Source organism: Rhipicephalus microplus, chromosome 9 (assembly GCF_043290135.1).
Source record: "Rhipicephalus microplus isolate Deutch F79 chromosome 9, USDA_Rmic, whole genome shotgun sequence".
In the NCBI taxonomy this organism is placed as follows: Eukaryota; Metazoa; Arthropoda; class Arachnida; order Ixodida; family Ixodidae; genus Rhipicephalus; species Rhipicephalus microplus.
In genome coordinates this window covers 54,308,900-54,329,499 of record NC_134708.1, presented here as the reverse complement: position 1 = coordinate 54,329,499, position 20,600 = coordinate 54,308,900, and the positions used below count along the sequence as shown (strand labels likewise).

At 44.2% G+C, this 20,600-nt stretch overlaps 1 long non-coding RNA gene across 1 annotated transcript in view; it reads right to left on the bottom strand.

Annotated features, from left to right (window-relative positions):
• Window positions 1-14,457, bottom strand: part of LOC142771806 (uncharacterized) — a 578,925-nt gene extending 564,468 nt beyond the window's left edge. Inside the window, exon 1 of the long non-coding RNA XR_012886164.1 lies at window positions 13,891-14,457. This is a non-coding gene — a long non-coding RNA (uncharacterized LOC142771806). The remainder of the gene's footprint in view (window positions 1-13,890) is intronic.
• Between the last annotated feature and the right edge of the window lie 6,143 nt (window positions 14,458-20,600).

Below are 20,600 nucleotides of genomic sequence, written 5' to 3'. Positions count from 1 at the left end.
TAAGCTTTATGATTTTTTTAAAATTAGGCGCTCGAAGGCACGTGAGAACCACTTGTGCAAATAAGTTAAGCGGCCAGGGGGACAGAAAGTTAGATGATAATTATCGCTGTCAGCAGCCCAATTAACTAAAATTTAATAATTAACTTTTTACTGGCTGCGGTAAGTTGGCATGTTTATATTGAAAAAATGTAGGCAGTGGTGTTTGTACACAGTTTCAGTTGGAAGATTTTTTCTAGCACGCCTGTGTTCCGAGATATCCGGCTCCAAAGTTTAATTGTCTTTCGCACGATTACGCATGCAAGAGGGTGAGGGTCCGCGCAAAGCTCCTCCCTAAAGTGACGCATCTGTTGCGTGTGGTGTTTAGTGTGTGAAGAGGGTGGAAGCGTAGGCATAGGTGATAGCAATTACCCTTGCCCTCTTCGGCCGTCGAAATCAAAAATCGAAGAACGCTTGCAACCAGTGTCGTAACACGCAACTGCAGAGCCTCTAACGATAGTGGCAGATACCATGCCGAGATAATGGTGCGAGCGGAGAATCTGGATGCCAGTGCGCGTGCGTAATAATCACTAGAGAAGCATGCGTGGTCGTTGCCTGGGCTACGCGAATAGCGTGACTGCTGATGTCCGAGTACTGTAACTTTTATTGAAACAAGAGCAACAACTCCACCAATAATAACTGAAACAGTTTTATCCTTGCTAACGCATATTTCCTGCTGCTACATAAGCATATTTCGGTCATGCACAAATCTCATCGAAACTCTTCACCTCTCAAGACGTCAATGCCCCAAAAAGTGTTCAAAATGCCTGCCTTCGGCAGCAACGCAAAGCATGAACCGCTGTCGCGTCGACTCGATGACTCGGCGCAGTACTTCTGCAGGAATACTCGCACAGGCAGATGTTATCCTGTCCTTCATGTCATTAACATCGCTGGGCTCTGTTACGTAAACTCGATCTTTAACGTAGCCCCAAAGGAAAAAGTCGAGCGGAGAAAGGTCAGGTGATCTTGGTGGCCAAAACATCGCTCCTGCGCGCCCAATCCACTGTTGTGGAAAACGTCTGTCCAACCAGTTCTTCGCCCTGGTAGAAAAATGTGGTGGTGCTCCATCGTGCTGAAACCATACTTGGCGCAGGTCATTCAGGGAAAGACTGCAGACAAGATCATCAATGACAACACCTAATATTTCTTCTGTGTACATCTTTCCGTTCAAGTTGTCCTCAAAAAAGTGAGGTCCGATGATCCTGTCCCCGAGTATGCCGCACCACACATTCACACTCCAGCGAACTTGATGCTTGTGCTGCCTCAGCCAGTGTGGGTTTTCTTGTGCCCAATAATGGGCGTTGTGAAGATTAACACTTCCATTTCGGCAAAACCGAGCTTCATCAGTCCAAATTATTCTGTGCAAAAAGTCATTTTCTTGATCAGTTTTGATGAGGCCCCAATTGCAGAAGTCAACTCGCCTTTCAAAGTCCGCCTCATTTAGGTCCTGATGAAGGTAAACGTGATATGGATGGAACTTGTGCTTTCTTAAAACATTTGTGACTGTTCCGATGCTGCGACCGCACTGATCGGCAATCTGTCGGATGCTGAGCTCTGGCATCGAGGTTACGCACGCGACAACGTCGATTTCAAAGTCTTCATCGACGATTGCCTTCCTGGTCCGTCTCGGAAGGTGGACAGAGCCTGTTGTGCAGAAGCGTCGAAACAGGTTTGTGAAAGTGGGCCTTGTTGGAAGGGGACGGTGTGGGTGGCGAGACGCGTAAAGCTCCATTGCTAACGAAGCGTTGCCATTCATTTCAGCCATTGCAAGCACCACGTCTACTTTTACTTTGGTAGAATACCTCACGCCAGAAGCAGCCATATTAGCTCGAAAGGACTCCACGTGGATTTCCTTGGTAGACCTTCAATGCAGAGACGCTGTGCTCTAACCGGAGGCACCCTAGTGCAGGACGGTCCTGCTAACGCGTTCACAAGAAGATGTCTCAGTGTGATCTAAAGTCACGAAAAAACGTCGCGAAAAATGGTCTCCTGTTATCGCGTTCATCAGGATCATGCGTAAGGCTCATGGCGCACCGCGCTGTCACATTTTGATTTCGCCGGCCGAAGAGGGCAAGGGTAATTGCTATCACCTATGCCTACGCTTCCACCCTCTTCACACACTAAACACCACACGCAACAGATGCGTCACTTTAGGGAGGAGCTTTGCGCGGACCCTCACCCTCTTGCATGCGTAATCGTGCGAAAGACAATTAAACTTTGGAGCCGGATATCTCGGAACACAGGCGTGCTAGAAAAAATCTTCCAACTGAAACTGTGTACAAACACCACTGCCTACATTTTTTCAATATAAACATGCCAACTTACCGCAGCCAGTAAAAAGTTAATTATTAAATTTTAGTTAATTGGGCTGCTGACAGCGATAATTATCATCTAACTTTCTGTCCCCCTGGCCGCTTAACTTATTTGCACAAGTGGTTCTCACGTGCCTTCGAGCGCCTAATTTTAAAAAAATCATAAAGCTTAATTTTGAACACCCGGTATATATATATATATATATATATATATATATATATATATATATATATATATATATATATATATATATATATATATATATATATATATATATATATATATATATATATATATATATTTAATATATTGCTAAACCTTTCTAAAAACTTAGGAGGTTACGCCCAGCGAGTATAGCGTAGCAACCCTTTCTTGTCTTTTAGGCGTTGTTGAACAATAAAAAAATCCCAGCGTGCGCGTTCGCAACTAAAAGCCAAATTCTCCTGTCTCTCATTGCCCCTTAGCAGCGATTGGCATGTACATTGAGCACTATCTTTTATTGTTCAACAACGCACAGAAGAAAGCTCTCACCGGCACCACCTTGGAGGTCAAAATGTTATACTTGTTATACACTACTACAGCGGCTGCGAGGGACAAACAGGTGCCGCTATAAGAAGCTTCGCCCCTAAAACCATTACATAAGGAGACTGAAGCTTACGTATTTGCGCACTACTCGTTCACAAGCCCACTTGGTCACCCTGTCACGAATCCCAGAAGACAAAGTGGTCGCCTTGTTCATATTCACTATGTAATTTACTAGCGTAACCAAAAGCGAAAGGCAAGCTTACTGGTATTGATTTATTGTGTTTTTGGACACATCCGAGAAACTACCTAAGGGAAACAGGGATACGGTAGCTGAAACCTGGACTAGTCCATGGGATCTGGACTCACCGAGACCTGAGCCTAGTGATCGACCACCCGTCTTCCAGATGGTTATGACGCCGCTGGCTCAAATTTTCCTGTGGAATCCTGCAGCAGCTGATTTTACCACAAACACCTTAAGCGATTAGCCCTGCCGCAGTGGTATAGTAGCCAAGATACTCGGCTGCTGACGCGCAGGTCGCGGGATCGAATACCGGCTGTGGCGGCTGCATTTTTTCAATGGAGGCGAAAATGCTGTAGGCCCGTATGCTCAGATTTGGGTGGACGTTTGAGAACACCAGGTGGCCGAAATTTCCGGATTCCTCCACTACGGCGTCTCTCATATTCATATGGTGGTTTTGGGACGTTAAACCCTACATATGAACACCTTAAGCGACTATGTTGGCACTCTCGTTTGTGAGGCTTACGCGAGACTTTGCGCTAGCCTTTACAAGTACGCGAGACCTTACGATTTCGCCGAAAGTCTCGCCAAAAACGCGCGTTACCTTGTGCGAGTGATGACGTCACCATGACGTAACAAATCACCCTACTAGGTGAATTCGTTATGATGCCACATTATTACGTCATTACATGCATCATTCCTCGAAGGTGGACCATAAAAGGAGCAATGTTAAACGACATTAGGTGTAAAGCTTGCGAAGCGGTAGGAAAATGATGAATACAATCGAATGAGACGCAGCAGGATAAGATGGCTTCGAACTTCGACTCGTGTTCAGCGAATGCGCAAGGAACCACGAACATTTTATCGTATTATCAAGTGATCCTTTGATGTCTCCAAACCTTCGATACAACTTTTGTGAAATATACACAGTCTCACAACAATGCACACATGTACTGCGGAAAATCTCACTACAAAAACTTGATTCAACATGGAACGCACCCTTTTCCAGGGACGCACAGATTACAACAACCGTAAAGTTGCTTTCGTAACAACTAAACCTTCATCACTGACCCATAGGTCTGTTATGTACAGAGGTAGAAAAAGATTCCCAGGCTACGCTGCCATGAAATACGTGACATAAGCAGTTTTGACCACCCCTGTATACATCACTAAGTAGACATCTTCGGTGCCTGTTCTCAATATCCACTAAGCAGCAACTAACGCTTCGAAATGGTGTTTTTTTTTTTTTTCAGGGCAATATGTATGCCAAAGAGTTGGACCCGTTAACATAGCCATTAGTCTACTGATTCTCTGGAAACAATCAGTGATCAATGACGTGTTTTCGGGGCGAAGCTCCTTAGGGCGTGGGCTGTGCGTCCCCTGTAGCCTGTATGTAGCCACCTCTAGTTTAGTTCTTGCAGTGTTCACTAGATGGCGGTACCGTCCCCTGTATGTAGCCACCTCTAGTTTAGTTCTTGCAGTGTTCACTAGATGGTGGTACCGTCTCCTGTATGTAGCCACCTCTCGTTTAGTTCTTGTAGTGTTTACTAGATGGTGGTACTTGTAGCTGATGATGAAAAGATGCAAGATGTTATAAACTAGAAAGCGGTACTTGTAGTTGATGAAAGACGCGAGATCTTATAAAATAGGAATGATGTCACATATGGCGCGTGTCATTGGTTGAAGGCAATCGTTCGATATAGTGCGGCGACGTACGCTAGGGGGAACGATGTAATAAAATCGAGTGGGCAAAATGTACAGAGGATTCATGGTTTACCAGGTTTACCTCCGGAGCTTCGCCCACTCATCATCATTCACTTCGTGGATATGGCGGAATTTTTTTGAAATAAATTTGTCTCTTATGAAAGTTCCTACGCTTTCTGTTAATACATTCCTAATTCGATTCTGTGTCACAGAATTCTATTATATCTAGGATCTATTGGGAATTCAGTATCTTCTGAAACAGTGACGGCAAAAGAAAGGCGACTTTTCTTTAGCAACACACGGTCTCTTAAGCGTCCTACCTACAGAGCGGAGTATAATCCGGTAAACGCGGTACATACGAGCAAAAAAAAAAAGGAATGAGCACGCCGGTACCAATTTCGGAAATCTCCTGAATGTAAAATAAAGAAAATATGGAGCGTTTCCCGAAAGCGCGCCACAGTTTTCTGGAATCGATAGGAACGTACGGCACATAACGGAAAATAAAAATGGGGAAATTTGGGGAACAGATGGCGGAGGAAGGGAACGGGAAAGCCTGAACACCGGGAGTACATCGTCACAGCAATCTTGGAAGAGCAAACACGCCCCGGTTCATACAATATTGAAGGCCCCCCCCCTTCCCTTCTTCCCCAACTTATCCCGTCCTACGTTTAAACGGGAAAGTAAACGCACACCTCCCCATATCGGGCGCGCACATTGTGTCCGTTGACAAACACTGATTGAGTGGGGTTTCATTCGGCCTAATTTAATTACCGATATATCTCCCAGATTTCTTTCCCTTTTCCCGCCCGGAGTTTCGGGAGCGACGCGTTTGCCTCGCGCAGGCGAGCTGCTGCAAAGGCTGTCAGGTTGATGTAAAGTTCGTGCTCCGTGCCGAGACACTTATGCGAGCGCAAAGTACCGAGTTGTTCCTTCAGTGCCTTGTCTTGTTATATCGATGTTCCTCAGCGTTGTTAGAAAGCTTCAACGCCCCAGTCTAAAGCAGAGTATGCGATTCTCAACCAGTACCTTCCAACTTTTATTTATTCTTTGTCTCTTCCTGTTTATACTTTTTGCATAATCGACGCGTCGTTTGTTGCTTCAGTCTATACTATCAGCACCAAAAAAGTTTCGGGACAATGAGACACAATTAAAAGCAGAATATTCTTTTTCCTTCTGCAGGGATCATTCAGTTCACATTCCATGCCTGTTCTAAAACGCGCTGACAACCAGTATATGTGTAGTTTCACCAAATACGCTCGAAAATTTCATTTGTGGAAAAATTGGCACTTCAGACACTTTAACCGTGTATTGGGATAATCGGCTCTGACGTGGCCAACTTTGTCATGCGTGAACTGCCGAGCCATTCAGCAGGGAAAAAAATTAGCATTAAATCGTCGGGCACGAAGAATAATAACGACGAAGGTACTAATGATGATAAGGATGGTATGGTGGTCACAATAATCAGTGTTACAATAACTATACTGAAACATAATGCATACTGGCTAATCATGATGATAGATAATGCAAGAATGATCCTCTCAGGGTGGTGCACAGTAGTCATGATTTTTGTTTACGGATAACAGGTTTTTATTTGCACCAATAACGAAACAAGATATTTTTTTCTTGAAACAATACATCACATAAAACCGTAAAAAGCATTGTTCGTTGAAATAATTCAGATAAACAAAGTCACCTCACATATTACTCAAACATTGATAAATTGCGAATCTCGACATCATAAACCCATATAGAGATAATAGTCACTACAGGTGGAAACAAAAAGTAAGGAAGTCATAGGAGACGAATCAATTGGGTAAAAGGGTTCCCGGTATGCAGGCTCTTGAAAAACCAACTGCCTTTATTTACACTACAAAAGAGGACATTTAGAGCTTTTATGAATCTTTTCTGCTATCTCTTCTTTCTGTATGATTTTCGTTGGAGAAGACAATTATTACTCCTATCCCTACCTTGCAGCTGAAGCGAACTCTTATAAGCAAGCCGTTTGCATGCAAGCGCTGCGAACTAACCTTGAGAGGTTAAGTATTGAAGAATGGCCGTACCGGCAGGTTAATACGCCCTCAAATCAAAAACAAAAACACCTTCTTTGAGATTATCGATATGGTTGCCACTGTTTTTTTTTATTTTCAAAAATAAACTAGGGTTCTTGTGCCAAGCTCACCTTACGAGAACGATGAGACAAGCGTAATTTGCAGCGAAACTCGGCATCGTTTATTATTGGAGCAATTTCCAACCGAAATGAAGAGTCGCACTTCAAACCGCGCGTCAGTGTTAATGGCCGCAAATGGCACGCCCTCATGTTATCAACGCACCCGTAATGAGAACACTTCTTGCACTGCCGCTTCAATTGTGTGCACCATCGCAATCACTCGCGGGCCACGGGAGTCATTACGGGGAGCACTGGTCCATATTCCAAAGTGCTAAATCACACCTTCTAAAGCACGGCTTCTGCGAAGATACGAATTTTATTGTACTTGTCAATGTGAGTTACACCACAACGCTGTTCATTACCATGAGGTGGAATTCACAGCAAAGATTTGAATTACCACTTCTTACTCAAAATTTCCGTGTGTCATACGAATTCTGAATGTTTTCTTATAGTATCAATGTCTTACTTTATTTATTTATTTATTTATTTATTTATTCATGTTTGTTACACACCGTGAAAAGTCACTGTAAAAAAGCCTCATTTTACAAATACCCCGATCCTTCAAAAAAATTGGCGAATCCCACATACAGGGGCAATAGAAGATATGCCAAGCGCGAATGAGGAAGGTTGACAGGTCACTTTAAAATGATCAGAGCGTTACGAGGTGAAAGTACATTACGCCGTTTATGACTTCCATGTCATGATTATTATGTTTGGACATTTCATTTACCTTCGTCATCTAATTACGTCACATGATACCAATTTTGGTATATGTGGAGCTAACGGAACGGCCACGAACGTGCTATGAGCGTAGCATCTATTCATGTTTTACATGGCACGCACATGATGATCATCACGTTTGGACGTGTCATTTACATTCGTCGGCTATTCACGTCCCGTGATACCAAACTTGGTATATGTGGAGCTGGCGAAACGGCCGCAAGTGCATCATGAGCGTGGTATGTTGTCATGTTCATACATGACAAGCGTGTCATGATTATCATGTTTTCATCAGTCATATATACTTTCGTCCTTCATTGACGTCTCGTGACAGCAAAATTGGTATATATGAAGCTAGCAAAACAAATGCGATTGCGCCGAGCGTAGCATATACTCATGTTTTACATGACACACCTGTCAACATTATCATGTTTGGACGTATCATTTACCTTCGTCGTCGTTCGCGTCATGCAATACTAAATTTGGTATACGTGAAGCTAGCGAAACGCCCGCCAGCGCATCATGAGCGTGGCATGTAGTCATGTTGTTACATGACACGCACGTCGTGATTTTCATGTTAGAGTCTGTCGCTTCTGTTCGCCATGCAGTCATGTCATACCATACCAGTTTTGCAACGTATCATGTGAATGAAACAACCGCAAGAGTAGCAAGACCATGAAATGTAAAGCATGAATTTAATGGCATGTCATGGTTTTCATTGTATGTCTAGTCAGTTATGTTCGACATGCAGTAATGCTATGTCATATCAAGTTTGGTGTCGATGCCATTATCCAGACGGCCAGAGCTAAAAGTCGTAGGCGGCTCTATAGATAGATAGATAGATAGATAGATAGATAGATAGATAGATAGATAGATAGATAGATAGATAGATAGATAGATAGATAGATAGATAGATAGATAGATAGATAGATAGATAGATAGATAGATAGATAGATAGATAGATAGATAGATAGATAGATAGATAGATAGATAGATAGATAGATAGATAGATAGATAGATAGATAGATAGATAGATAGATAGATAGATAGATAGATAGATAGATAGATAGATAGATAGATAGATAGATAGATAGATAGATAGATAGATAGATAGATAGATAGATAGATAGATAGATAGATAGATAGATAGATAGATAGATAGATAGATAGATAGATAGATAGATAGATAGATAGATAGATAGATAGATAGATAGATAGATAGATAGATAGATAGATAGATAGATGCGCTCAAAGTCGCCGAAGTTCGCTAATAAATGCTTTGAATTTAAAAAAAAAATTGCATTTCCCGGCGGGTACCCATAGGGTCAGCATCTATGATGCTGAAACTCGAATAAATAAAGCTTTGCAGAACCAAATGCACAAACAATGCAGCGATTTCTTCTGGACAGACGACTTTTCCTCGTACGTGCAATGACTATCGCAATAAAACACCTAGCCACCTTAGTCTATATACACTTGACTTGTTGTGACGAGTCTACACGCCGCAGTCTGCAGTGCTTCTACACATCAAATGGGGCTAGGTGGTAGGAATATGTTGTTTCTGCAAAAGGTCCCACAGGAACACGGTGATGGCTTTTGTTACTTATTGCTTTCTGCGAACGATAGCACTGGTTGTTTGCTTGGAACTTCCCTATTCTGACTTAAAGGGGTCGTGAAACGCTGGCTCTAAAAGGACAATGCGAAACAACCGGCGTCCACATGCACTAACTAGGTGACGTCATCATACGTGATGCTTTGCCTATCGAGGAACGCGAAACTCTTCAGTGCTTGCGAGTGCGTGCTACTGGGACCCCCATCAGCGTCTTTGTCGTACGCAATCGGCACTAACTTGAACTCTGCAGGTGGTGTCATCTAAAGCAGCGTTCTTGTGGGATGCGTATTGCGTATGGCAGACGCCGATGAGCGCCTCTTGCGCGCGCTCGATATGCCGTAGAGTTCCGCGTTCCTGGATAGGCAAAGCATCTATGAAGGTCCGCTCGAACTGATGATATAGTTAGCATGTGTGGCTGTTGATGGTGCTGCATTGTAGTTGTAAAGCGACCATTTCACTGATATCAGCAGCTTGTTATAGCTTCACGTGACCTGGTAGTAGTAGTACTAGTACAAAACTTTATTATATACATAATCCAGACCGGCTTGAACTCCAGTGCCCCGAGGGATATACGGGGTGGACAGCGAAGTCTGTCCGGCAGGGTCGTGCCCCTATTCCAGGGCCCCACTGGCGTGAGCCATCCGTTCAGCTCTTTGAATCAGTCGCAGCTGATCCACTAGGGCTGGGCTAGACAGCAGCGCTTCCCATTCCTCCCACGTGCCAGTGGTGTCGTGCTCTTCGTCGTGCTCTGCACACTCCCACGCGATGTGAAAGAGTGTTGGAGTGGCTCCACACCACGGGCATATATCTCTGTACGCCGCGGGGTAGATCAGGTGAAGAATGTGCAGGTTTATGTAAGTGTTAGTCTGCATTTTTCTTAGCGCTGTTGCCTCCACAGCGCTGAGCTTTCTGTGAGAACGTGGATACAGCTGCCTAATTTCTTTGTAGTACTTTAAAATTGTTGTGAAACAAGGGTCCAGGGGTGTAGGGTCATCACTTGCATTGGCTTGAGTGGCTCGGTGATTTGTGAAGCCTCGAGCCGCCTCGTCCGCGCGCAGGTTTCCTGTCACGCCCTCGTGCCCCGGTGCCCAAGTCACAGCCTGTACGTATTTCACTGTGGGGTCCCATCCTGTCCCAACCAATATGCGGAGCGCTTGTGCTCCAATTTTGCCCTTTAGATCACCGACCTACTACTTCAGCTGTACCGACATGGGGAAAATTCATGCTCAAGCTACACACGGACTCTTCATGCGCGCAGGTGTGACTTAGTGACAAACAGAGTACCGCCGTTTTTTGCCACTCCCGGTAAGTTACAATTTCAAACTTCGGAGGCCAAGCTCGCATTGGAGGACCTGTATGAACAACGACGTCTTGTCGTGAAGGCCAAGGAGGCAGTGAAGGCAAGAGGGTTCTTGCAATGAGGAAACCTCCCACCTAAGGTGAACGCAGAACCTACACCGCTACACTGTTTCGAAAATAAACGTTTATTCCTCCTCGGAGGAGGAGGACCGCAAAATATCTTCCTCTATTTTACGAACTTCCCGATTCTATTAAACATTGCGAGAGCCCCGATTACTTCATTAAATAGGATTTCATCTGTACTTCCACGCACATCTTACGTGAAGATATGAACTTAATAGAACTGCATCTGAACTGTGTACATTCAGCACTGAAATTAATCGTGGCAGGTATACGTCTGGGCATGCAACTGTCGGCCAGAATACTTTCTCTCTGGGATCACATTTTCCTGGAGGAAACACCTGTGGTCGAGAGAACCAGGCATCTCTTATACAAGGTTACGTATGGTAAAAAGGTCATAGGGTGTGAAAGACTTCGAGGTTAGTACAACGTCAAACAAAGCGGGCACATCGGCTTCTGTGTACCACAGCAGTACGCTTCTGTGGTACACACACTTCTATGGTACGCATTTCTGAAGTATGCTTCTACCACAGCACGCTTCTTCTGCCCCGAATTCATACAGCACACCTAAACCCTTAAAAAGTCACAGCATATTCACGGAGTAAATGATGATGACTGAGACGAAGCGTCCGTTAGTCTATCCGCGCTTCCATCCGTGCGTCCGTGCGTTCGTCCATGCGTTCGTCGGTATACGTGCGTCCGTCTATGCGTCCACCCGTCCGTCTGTGCGTTCGTTCATGCGTCAAACAAAGACAGACGATGGATGAACGCTGCCAGCGCGTGATTCACAGTTTGTCGATAAAACCCCCCAAGCTTCGCCCCACTCGTCATTATTCACTCCGTGGATAAGCTGTGAGGTGGTTACTACATACATGCATGCATACAGGTGACTACCCACCCACGCCTTAAGGAGCTTCGCCCCTAAAAAATGTTTCCTGCCTGCTGCTACTAGATCATGAAGCGTGCCATACCTCAGGGTAATTTAAAGAACGGGATTCCGATGAGTTCATGCAAGCACCTTCACGTTTTTACAACCCTCAGTCTATGCCCGTCACGTTGGTGCGGTGGTTCCGGTGCTGCAGTGCTGACCCGAAGCTGACCGGTTTTATGCCGGCTGCGGCAGTCGCAGTTCGATGGAGGTGATACACTAGAAGCCCGCGTAATGTGCGGTATGAGCGCACGCAAAAAAAAAAAACACCAGATGGTCGAAATTTCGAGAGCACTCAGCTATACGTCGTCCCCCACGATCACATCGTGGTCTGAGGCCGTTAGGCCACTGATACCGTTATTATGAGTGAATGTGCCTCTAGTGCACTGTTGCTTCGTGTCTACAAGTTGTGCAGCTCTTTTGCGGTGTCAGTAATACGGCCAGGTATACTGACTTTATGTTTCGATTTTGAACTTCAAAAGTGTATACTGTTTGTGTAGCGGAAGCTGTATATGGCCAGAAGAAACGACAATCCGTTCGGCCGCGGTGTCATGCGCAGTCTCCATTGGCTGTGTTATCAGTTAACTCGTTCCCAAGTGCGCGCGCCATTAGTTGCGTTGTGAATGACGTCGTCACAGCCGTGGCGCCGAGCCCACGCCCAACAGTCTCTTCTGAGACCTCCCCGCCGAGTTGGCTTCGGACGAGCGCCGCTTTCGGTGAGAGTTTCTTCAGCGGTACACTGGCTTCAGCTGCGATGTCTATGACCGCCTGTGGTTCGATAACCGCAACTGTGATTAACGCATTGCGAAGCGCATTTAACCACTCATTACACTGCTCAATGACCGTGTTCATGCGAGACACTATGCAGGGCATCGTGAACTTACTTACAGCGCAACACCAGAAAAAGCACAGGACAGGGAAGGAGCAAAAGAGAAAGAAAAGACGGCGCTGCTTTTTTCTCTTTTGCTCCTTCCTTGTCCTGTATTTTTTTTTCTGGTGTTGCGCCGTAAGTAAGTTCACGATAGATCCTAACCAACTGCCCCAACTTACCGTCTTACTATGTAGGGCATGTTAGATAAAGACTGTGATCAACCGGAGCGAAATGTGCGACTAATATCAAAAGGAAGCACAAACAGATAACCAGTAATTGTGACACGCTTCAGTACCACGTCGAGTTGAATCCACTGCTAAAACTGGTGCCACACGTTTCAGCTTCCGCTGATAAACCATTTGCACGGAGTGCTTGGGCAGTGTTTTTTTAATATTATTATTTTCCGAGCGCAAAAGAGCGTGCGCAATAGAGGCATTCCACTTTAACTGAATGGATGACGCAGGCGTAACTCAGTGATTGTTGTCAAAAAGCTTACCGACAAAACGTTTAACCGATTTATTCAGCACGTCTGACGTTAGTTGATGCGCAGTGTTTCTTTTCTGAACCATTTTTAACAATTATGTGCAATGGTTGATACGTATATATTTCTTTGTTACCTTCAAGTGTTCTCGTAGTAATGTTTTTCTTCAGTTTCGAGAGAGTGCTCGTGCATGACCCTTCTGTTTTACTCCGTCTTGATCGATTTCGCACGATACCTAAGCATACAACCTTACCAACTATTGCCCAATCTTCAATATTTTTGTATAGTAACTACCATACCACTATTAATGCCTTTGAACACACACTTCATTTCCCACATTACGTAATACCATAACAGGAATCTTTCAAGGGACGATAAATGATGCTGATCATTCGACTGCAACAAAAACGTTACGGCTTTTCGACCAGCACCACAGAAAAAAAATAAACAAGAACGACGGCAGCAATGACAATAACTTTTTTTTCTGGGTAAGAACACAACTTTTGTATGATGTAGTTGGAACTTTCGTGCGCAGCTGAATTTCCAGTGGTCAATTCACGTACACTCATTCAAATAACCGCAGATCCCTCTCGACCCTACCATAGTGACCTCTGAATCACCTGTGTCATCGTATAGATTATTATCTGCGCAGTCGCTCGCAACCCGTAAGCCAACAACCAAAGCCAAATACGAAATAATGCTCTACTAAAAGCAATAAGAGGTACAACTGAAACTAACGGACTACCGTACGAGCCCTATAAAGAGAAACCCAAATCATATGCAAGAGTCAAAGAACCCGGCCCACGGAGGTTCACAGTCGGCAAAGGATGGAATAGGAAAGGGGGGAGGGGGTTCCATAGAAAATGGCACACATACCGCATCGCAGATGCTGCATCAGACGAAAAGTCAATAGCCGAGTGGCAGGCCCGCCTCTTTCGTGCCGTTTATCTTCCAATCGCGACACTGGCTCGACTGACGTCTCCTCATTTCTTCGTCCTTTATTCGCACTGTCATCTTTCCCGTCATTTCATTTATTTCTTTTTATGCCAGTATCGCCGCGGCTCGGCCGCCGGCCCGTTCCCACATTAACGATCGCTGAAGCAGCAGTAACGGCAGCCTAGCTCTATGGCGCCATGAACGTTTACCTCATATCCTCTTTCCTTATCCTTGCTGTTGTTCGACTTTCGTATTCCTGTTCCATCGACAACTCAAAGAAAGATAGAAAGAAAGAAAGAAAGAAAGGAAGAAAGAAAGAAAGAAAGACCAACGGTACAAAAAAGCTTGTCTCGTGAGCAACGGCCCGTACTTCCTCCTTTTTTCGCTGACAGTGCCAATGATGAGTCTTGATGATACGACAGACAGCCTTCTATGCAACTGTAAATAAAACTATGCGAAAACTACACGAAAACAGAAACAAAACCGCCAACTTAAACAAAAAGTGCCTCTCAAGTGCCCGGTTCGCCCCCCGGCAGACACACCACTTACACCGGTAGTCTTTTCCACTATATATATATATATATATATATATATATATATATATATATATATATATATATATGTGTGTGTGTGTGTGTGTGTGTGTGTGTGTGTGTGTGTGTGTGTGTGTGTGTGTGTGTGTGTGTGTGTGTGTGTGTGTTGCCCTGCCGTTTAACGCTTGCACGTCACCTCCGATTCTATTCCATTCTCTCTTATTCTTAGTTTCTCTTCACTGATTCTCGGTCGTCACATCTTTGCTATTTTTTCTTTTCTCTGAATACACGCCGATGCCATCTCCCTTCCACAGAGCCTCCGCACCTTTCGATTTGCGGATCGTCATCGTCACGTTGGGGTCGTGCCTATTTATTTTTCTACATCGCACGCACATCGCGGTTCAAGCACCTTTATGACGTCGTCCACTATCTCACGGCCATCTTTTTTCTTTCGGTGTTCTCTTTTTCTTCGGTATCTTCTTCTCTCTCTCACCATCGCACTAAAGTGAATAGCCGGCCTTCATTTCTTTGATGTTCCGCCGAGTCTCTCCCTCTCACTCGCTCACTCGTTCACATCAACTCTGACGTGTGGCGTAAATAGTATTGAGGACTCGTTCGGAGCTCTTCTTGCCAGGCTTACCTTTTGTAATTTCCTTTTTTTTTTCACGATTGTTCTGGCTCTTTCCCGTCTAAACGATTGCTTACTCCGCGATCGTTTTGTCCCCTATACAGATTTTCTCTTCTGTCTAGCTTTTCAATTCCGTTGCATTCAATTCCGGGCGCCCTTCTTATGGCTTTTCCTTTACTCTACTTGACTTCGATTTGGTTCTCGTGTACATACAAGAGAAAAAAAAACTCGATCAGAGTGTAACATCTCGGCAACCTGATATGCACGTATGAAGGCGATTACCAAAGACAGACACAGTATCGTAGCTTAACGCCAAGCTCGCCTTTTTTTCTTTCTTTCTTCCTTTCTTTCTGTCTTTCTTTCTTTCTTTCTCTCTTTCTGTTTGTCTGTCTTTCGTTTTTCTTTTTTTCTCTCTTTCGTTTTATCGCTCTATTCGCTCACTTTATATATTTCTATCTTTTTCTACTCTTTTTTATTCCTGTCTTTATCTTGCTTTTTAACTGAATTATTTTTTTTCGTTGTTCTTTTCTTTTCGTTCTTTTCTGCTTTCTTTTCCTCGCTTTCTTCATTCCTTTATTTGTGTCTTAGTCGCTTTTTCGAGTTCTTACTTTCTTTCGTTCTCTGTTTCTTCCTTCGTCTGTTTCTTTTTTTTTCCTCTTTCTTTTTTTATTTAGTGATTACTTTATTTCCTTTCTTATTTACTTCGTCGCCAATTTCTGCCTCTCTTACCATATCTCGCCGAAGCAACCGACTGACTGTATAGCTCGCTTCTGATTTCGAGCGTACGCGGCGTTTTCGTGTAGAGCCGTAAAAACCTGCGCCCTCGACCACGTCTACCTGTGCATATACGCTCGAGGCTCGCTTTCGTAAGCGTTTCCTCTTTACTCCGCATATCGGCTCGGCGTCAGCGTTGTCAAAAACTAAAACGTTTCTCGGATATTCCAAAATCCTCCTTCCTATCTTTATCAATTTTCAGGGGGCAACTGCACAGCAAAGGCCTTGTATGAAGGTGAGAGAGAAAGAAGAGAAAAATTTCTCTTCATCTGAATTGCAAAGTGGCAACGACGGCGTTTTTTTTTTCCGACGAAGACGTCAGGGATTTTGCCGCCTCACTGTGTGTGTGTGCTGTGCTTTATGTTAAAAGTGAAAAGCATTCTCGCCTACGCTTCTGTTTATTGTTTAAGCCATATTCACAGTATTAGACTCTCACTATTCTTAATATTTGTGTTATTAATTCTGTAGAAACAGTCGCTTACTGGTAGCTCCATAGCTAGCTTGCTACTTTCTCTCTCTCTCTTTCTTTCTCTCTCTTTATTTCTTCACTGCTTTTATCCGGTGTATCCCCGGTGAGGTTGCAAGTCCTAAACGAAGATCTGCAAGCCGAACACTCAGAACTTATTCAATTCTCGCGAATCACATCACGTCATCAGTGATAATGACAGAAGTATGACGATGAATACTATGAAGCGCTTCTTGGTTTTCTTTTTTTTTTCCTTCAGTTCCTTTAGTTCTTCAAAAAGACGCCGAGCCTACATCTCAATATAAATTAACGTTCACCTTCCCAGAAAGAAACGTCAAGAACCCTCCTGGGGTTCGTTGTGTAGTAGGCGCTATAGGCATGGCCCTCGGCGTTTTCAAATCGCAGCACGGGATCTCTCGGGCACTTTTCTGTGATTTTTTATTAGTTTATAAGGAGCAAGACTTTTATACTTTTTGCTTACTTGCCGGGCCTCAACTAAGCGCTTATGAATGATTTTTCATTTTGATTTTGCATGGTCCTCGATACCCTTGGTATGTCGAATGCAGAATTTCGGGGCTGTCACGGGAGAATAATCGTGAGAGATGCAGCAGGTGTAACACATCAAAGCCAAGAGGTACAGATAAAGAAAATCGCAACAGTTAAATTAAGTTGCATTGTACTGTTTTCTCGCGCCTTGCGTTTCACTCAGCGCAGGGGCATCGGCAGAAGTTTTTTCGGGAGGGGCACCTCTATGATATAATCCTTTTTCGTTAGTTAATCTATGGGGAAAAAACTTCAGGGGCAGGAGGCATGGACAAGTGAGTGCACCATTATCTGTCTACGCCGCTGGCTCTACTGCATGACTTCTTTCATGCTTTTTTTTTATTTTAATTGTGTAAATATTGCATGATTCGTTTGGTAGACGAAATAGCTAATACGTCCATGAAGGCACACACCTTTTCCATTTGTCGTTTACAAATAAATAAATAAAGAATGTTTCCATGTAGCACTTCGCATCTGTCGGATGCATACGTCTGCTGAGCCCAGAGCAATCTGCCTGAAGCGAAGGCCAGATGACAAGCGTTACACAGAACCTCGGCATATCCGAGCGAATGACGGCGCTGAGCAGTTATGTTACGGCACAGACAGCCTTCACGCGGCCTTGCGACTAGTGCTGTGCAACCAAACGAGCGTTCACGTAAGTGAGGCTCGATATTGGATTTCAATCGAACGCTGAACTGTGGATGCTGCTGTCACCATGTGCCACTTTCATGGAAGGCCAAGGTCTTCCTTAGTTCTTTTTTTTTTTCTTTCGAGGTGCCGGCGAGGTCTTTCAGAGTACAGACCAAGTATGCTACAAGAATCCATGCATGATGTTACAAGGAACAATCGTGTCGGAGGGATATTCCCGTAACACCATATATATATATATATATATATATATATATATATATATATATATAGTCCAGTATATCCTCCGTGAGCGGTCACAACGTGGTTTATTTCGACGTTTCGGCCTAGAGTCTGGCCTTCATCAGGATTCGTACAGATTGTTGGTGCTCAGCTTTATACTGTCTACAAACTGTATCTTTAATCCTGATGAAAGCCAGACTCTAGGCCGAAACGTCGAAATAAACCACGTTGTGACCGCTCACGGAGGATCTATTGGACCTATATGCAACGCTACGGCCACTCAACCACCATGCCTGCCTATATATATATATATATATATATATATATATATATATATATATATATATATATATATATATATATATATATATATATATATATATATATATATATATATATATATATATATATATATATATATATTTATATATATATAATTTCAGAGAAATATCCTGGTGCCTAATTTGAAACGGATAGGACCAGTGAAAGACGCCAGTCGGGATACATTAGCTGTTTCTCCACGATTTAGCCCAACTGTTTACTCCATCCTAAGTGAGGTCACTCATTTACTTTTCGTCGGCAACTAACAACATCCTAAATTCTAAATCTAAGCCCTATGAGCTTGTGCGTTAGCTCCTCAATGAAGTAGTTTTTTTTGCACCTCTGGGAGCTAATCCTCGGAGCATTCCAGTCTGGCTATGCTTGCGCTGACGACGCATATACGTGTCGCCGTTCAACCGAATATAAGAGCGATGCACGGATGTTGAAGTCGAACCATGAACGGACGACTCACAAGGGCTTAATTGATAAACAACCACCACCGCCACCACCACCTCTGTCACAACGTGTTCCAGCCAAATGAAAAATTTTAAATTAATCTGGAATGTTCGCAAACATTCGCGCAGGGTTTGCGCAGTCCAGTAGCAACACGTGTAATGGGCTTGAAAGATAAATCATAAGAAGAAAGCAGCCCACGTGCCAATGCCTCATTACGAAAAGGCATCGTCTTGATGCTTCAACAGAACATTAGATTGTACACACAAACAAAGCTCAGTACTAAGGGGGGGGGGGGAAGGCACAGTCCACCGGTTTCCTAATAATTTGTGCAAAATGCAATACAAATGATAATACAACACAAAGTAAAGCAGTGCGGTTTATTGATGCAAAATATCTGAGGTCTAAGTTATGACGGTATATTTTCAAGCTTTCTCTTATCATCTTTAGAGCCCTTTTTGTGCAAAATTTATGTCACGCGCACCGCGCAGTGGTCAACTTTGATTATATGTGGTTCACTGAAAATTAGTACAAGTGTAGCAAGTGCGCCTAAGCAATGAGAGTCTCTACTAACGCAAAGTAAGTACTATGAGGCACGAGTGCGGTCACGTGCGTTATCTCAACAGACATCAGGAAGTGGTTTGTGAGTTTGCTGTGGTCTCACTGCGATCATTTCGGGTTGGTAGAAAGGACAGTACGAAAACTGCTTCGTTCTGTTGAGTGGTCGTATTCATTTGATGCGGCGATGGCGTAGTGGTTAGAGCATCCGCCTCGCATGCAAGAGGTCTGTGGTTCAAATCCCGGTACCGCGCAGTTCCCAACCGGATTAAAAAAAAAATCCGCGTGCTGATGGAACTGCATTAAGAGGCCTGGGGTGCGGCCTTACCGGCAAACACCGCCGAGAACGCACTCCCTCACCAGAGAAGGATTGGCCACCCTGGTGCAGTATCTGGCCACTACCTCCCACATGATTACGTCAAATAACTCACGGCCCTCAGTCCCCAGCAGCTGCGAAGCAACTGACCACGGCGGCGGTCAGATCTGCAACGCAGCAGAGGGTGCTAAGAATCTCTGGATCCGGACAGGCCGCCATTGGAACCTGAACTTGGCAACGTTTAACGCTAGAACCTTATCTAGTGAGGGAAGTCTAGCTGTACTATTCGAGGAGCTAGAGGGTGTTAAATGGGATATAATAGGGCTCAGTGAGGTTAGGAGGACAGATGAGGCCTATACGGTGCTACAGAATGGGCACGTCCTTTGCTACAGGGGCTTGGCAGACAGAAGAGAACTGGGAGTGGGGTTCCTCATTCACAGAAACATAGCTGGCAACATAGAGGAATACTATAGCATTAATGAAAGGGTGGTAGGTATCGTAATTAAACTGAATAAAAGATACAAGATGAAGGTAGTACAGGCTTACGCGCCTACATCCAGCCATGATGACGCTTCAGTTGAAAGCTTCTATGAAGACGTGGAATCGGCAATGAGTAAGGTAAAAACACAGTATACTATAGTGATGGGCGACTTTAATGCAAAGGTAGGGAAGAAGCAGGCTGGAGACCAGGCAGTAGGAGATTATGGCATCGGTACTAGAAACGCCAGAGGAGAGCTACTAGTAGAATTCGCAGAACGCAATAATTTACGGATTTTGAATACCTTCTACCGAAAACGAGAAAACCGCAAGTGGACATGGAGGAGCCCTAATGGCGAAAATAAGAACGAAATAGACTTTATAATGAGTGCACACCCTGGAATTGTGCAGGATGTGGAAGTGATTGGCAAGGTACGATCCAGTGACCATAGAATGGTACGGTCTCGAATTCGCCTAGACTTGAAGAAGGAACGACAGAACTTGATACGCAAGAAGCCAATCAATCAGCTAGCACTGAGAGGGAAAGTACAGGAATTCAGAGTGTCACTGCAGAACAGGTACTCGGCTCTCAGTGAGGAAACCAACCTTAGCGTAGATACAATGAATGATAATCTGACGAGTATCATTATGGAGTGTGCAGTGGAAGTGGGAGGCAGGGTAGTTAGACAGGACACTGGCAAGCTTTCACAG